This window comes from Arachis ipaensis, chromosome B08 (genome assembly GCF_000816755.2).
Source record: "Arachis ipaensis cultivar K30076 chromosome B08, Araip1.1, whole genome shotgun sequence".
Taxonomy (NCBI): Eukaryota; Viridiplantae; Streptophyta; class Magnoliopsida; order Fabales; family Fabaceae; genus Arachis; species Arachis ipaensis.
Window position 1 is genome coordinate 9,335,011 of NC_029792.2, and position 4,555 is coordinate 9,339,565.

Below are 4,555 nucleotides of genomic sequence, written 5' to 3' on the forward strand. Positions count from 1 at the left end.
AGATCTTTAAATTTTAATAATAATTTATAAAAAAATTTATTTATGATGTACTTATTTATAAAGAAAAAATTTGTTATCGAAAAGTTGATATCCATATTTAAACTTGAATTTGTTCATAAATTCTAATTTGATGTTTCTTTGATCTATTTTCTAATTCAACAAGTGTGATTAAAAATAAAACAATAACCTTATAATTAATATAACATAATATTCAAATTAATTTAAAACATATATATCTTTTTTAGTTTTCTTAGGATGCATATGGGTCGGGCAAAATGGGTTCACATTGACTCGACCCGACCCGAAATAATGACCGAGTCTATTTTTGAGATCTTTACCCAACTCTAAACTCGATAAAATCACATCAAATTAACCCCTAAAATATTTGGGATTGAACCGAATTTTCGGACTGACCGGGCCATACACACCCCCTATTACCAGCTATTCAAATATAATGCTTTTATTTTAACATCTCAATTTTTTAACAAGTCTAATCTATTCTAAAAATTATAAAAAATAAAACGCATATTTAGTTCTTTACTAATCGTTATAATTTTTTTTGTTGGTTTTATTTGATTGATACCAGCTATATATTCAAATATGATACTTTTATTTTAACATATCAATTTATTAAAAATGATTGAGAATTATTCTCGTAATTATATATCCTCCTAACTTTTAAATAAAAAAATAAAGTTTTTATTGTTTGATGTTTTAAAAAGGTAATATATATTTAAATTTTTACTCTCTTAAATATTAGAAAAATAATTAGGAGAAAAGAAAAATTAAAACTCTCAATCATCAACCATTTATTATTAAGTCTAACATATTCTAAAAATTATAGAAAAATAAAATTATATCTTTGCTAATCGTAATAAATGATTTTTTAATAATAATAAACTTGATTTAACTAAACAAATTAATTAAAAAAAAAATTTGTGACTGAACATAACACAAAGAAAAAGGACCTAAGAAAAAGAGTAGCACTCTTCTCTAATAATAATGTCTAAATTATTAGGGGGCAGTAACCACTCTAGGTACACTTGCTTATTTAAAGTAGCGGTTTTAGCCATTAAACCAGCCGCTCTGTTTACTATGCGCTGGATGAGCACTAAAGTAGCTGTCCAATTGCACTGAAGCATTTTTTTATTTTGTCAAGCAGATCAGAGTCATTCCTAATCATGTTGGTTGTGTCTCGCGAAACAAGAAGAAACGCATCAAGATTATCAGTTTCACATATGACCTCTTTACACTCGCAATTTCAAGCTATAACAAGTCATCTCCAAATAGCATGAAACTCACAACAGAGAACACTAGAAAGAGGTATACTGGCAGAACAACCTTTCATCCAAATTTTCATGCTGTCTCTAATAATACATCTAAAGCCAGCTAATTGTTCATTTTCAAAAACGCTTGTATCGCAATTCACTTTACAGACATTCATTGAAGGCGGTTCTCAGTTATATTGCAAAGAGAAAGGAATAATATGTTTTTGGTTGGTAACAACCTTAGAAAAATTTCGAGCAACATGTTTAACTAAGTAAATAATTTTCTCTTTAATCCATGAATCATTTTGATGGAAAATGTCATTATTTAACTAAGTGAACAATTAATTAAAAACTTTGCATATATAGAAACTACGAAGATAATATTACTATTGAAGATATTTATGCACGCCAAACTTTAACAGAAGCAAAGTGGTTTGGTAAGACTTAGCCTGACAAGATATTTTCATTCATATATTCAATCATAATCCTTGTAATTAGTGGACCACCATGAGGAATTATCTAATTATTTTTGTTAATATACACAATGAGAGTGGAAACTAAAGCAGTATTGATAACCATTATACGTAAATGGGTTAGCAATTATTGTTGAGAGACAATTATTTTATAACATATGCTTCATCCAATCATAGTGATATTGCACTATTTTACACTAAGATTGTTCTTCGATTATAGCTATGTTTACTTTGTTCCAATGGTAGCTCAACACATGCTAAATAACCAGATTCTCAGGCTTTATTATTCCCATTGTTTAATTCATTGGGCGCATTGATTAGGTTAATCATTAATAAGAGTTGTTGATTAGTCATGCAAGATTAAGTTAATCACTAACAGAGTTGTTGATTAGTAATAGCAACTACCTTGACATGACAATAAATTAAAACACATGCGCTTAAGCCACATTGGTCCAAATGTGATCATATATATTTAATTTCCAAACTATGTTATTGTTCCGAGTTTGCATAGAACAATTGTTCAAAATGGCATTATTGGTCTTTGTCTACGAGTGCCTGCCACTGAGATTTTTTTATTACTAATCACATATATAATTATCGTAATATATAAATTAGAAAGCTGAATGAAATAAAGAAGCCGACATTTGAAGTAGATGGATAATTTAAAAAATGTGATCATAATTAAATTAATGTAGGAGTTGTACTTTGATTACATATAATATATATATAACAAAATAACTCAATATATAATAGATGTACGTAATTTTACAAGGTTGGACACAGAAAATTAAACTATTGACTTTTTTTTATTATTATTTTCAATATGCGCCATGTTATTGGGAGCACTTCCAATATCAATGAGGGAGTTGACCTGAACATTTTTTTTCATGGTATTATTTTGCCACTAAATAACGATGACTTTGACTTTTTGAGTGGATTGAAAATTAAGAACAAATAGGATGTGACCACCAATATATGAATCAAAGTCCACCCTTTAGCTTTCTGTTTTTTATATTGCACATTGAAACTTGCCATATGGAGCTTCGAAGCTATGATATATATCTTGATGGTAAATAAAATTTGAGAGAATATATATTTTAGAGGGAAAAATTTTTTTGAAGCAACAACGATTGAATTGTCTCCGTGTGACATTAAAGTTATAGATTCAAGTCATAGAAATAGCCAATAATATAATTATGAGATTAAGTTGCATATATTATACCATTTAATTAATTGCGATTCTTCTTCAAACCCTGCATTATTATTTATGTGAAATGTTTGTGTACCGAATTAACTTTTATCTATTTTAGAGGAGCAACTACTTATTAGTTATTATTACACTTTTCTCTGAAGTCCTTGTTTGTTAATGCTTATGCATGTATATGTATAAAAGAAGAAGAAGAAGTTAGTATTGCCAATTCATTTTTAAGTTCATTACCAAAATTGTTGGAAGCTTTGTTGAGTTTTAACTTCTGAAGAGTTGATGAGAATCCGAGAAATTTCCATTTATTATCTTTTTAAAAATATGTATTTTTAATTAACAAAGCTAGGTCAAACATTATTTTATTATCAAATTAAAATATACCAATTAACATTATAAAGATAATAGTACTTTATATTCAGCATTTTTTTTCAACAATTTCTTTCTCCTTCATTATTTAATTTCAAGGGTAAAATATTATTTTTATCGCAAATATCTGTAATAAAGGAAAAGTCTAGGGAACAACAACTTTGTTAAATTCTGGCCAACATGTAATCAGTAAAGAAAAGTGAGCCATTGAATGAAATTTCACACCAATCTCACACCATTAAAACTATCATTGATGGCTATTTGATGGCTACAAATCACAAAAATTGCTGGCCCCTAGCATTCCTTCTGTAATAAATATTAATATTTTTAATATTTTTTCGTATTCATTTGAAGTCAGTTTAGTCAGTTATGATTATTTAAATAATTTAAAAAATAAGATGAAAATTATATATAATTTTTTTATATGTTGTCAATGTATTAAAAACATTATTTAGATATTCAACAATGTGTTGCCATACCATCAAATTAAAAATGTTTGCACACTATTTTTTATTTGAAAAAAATCAACTTATATTTTTTTCTCCATTTATTTTCAGCGTTAATCATTCAATGATTCAATCAATTATATTCAAGGGTCACCAAAAAATTAAAAAAATAAAATTAAAAGAAGAGAAGATAATGGTTTGACATGGAGGCAACGCATGTTCTCTCATTTAGACGTAGCCATTATGTCAGAATAAGTGGCCAAATTTGATACCACAACACGTTCCTCATGCATATGGATGGATATAAGTTTCTGTACCAAAAAATTAGGGTTTAGAAGAAGGGTATGTAGTAGGTGACCTGGTTTTCGTTGCTTAATTTCTTCGGTCAAAGTTATATATATATGAAATAACATATCTTCTGCGATCAATTCTTCCATAGAAAGATATATTCGAACCCACGATGTAGGAACTGAAGCCACGTGTCAATCAAATAATACATATGCGGATATGCCTCTTGTTAATTGCTCCTTTGGTGAGCCCTACTTAATGCTCTTTCCACTCGCCAACATTTGTGTTATTGGAACTTTTAAATTGTTGCCATCATTTGTTCCTATGAAACGTTTGCGAAAATCTGAAAATTCAGTAACATATATAGATAGTACATGTAACAAAATACATGCTAATTAATAATAAGCATACATGCAGCCAACGAGATATACATAAAAAAAATAAACTCTCCATTCTTATTTAAAAATTTCAATACGAGTCTTATTCTTAACATAAAAAAAAAAAACAAAA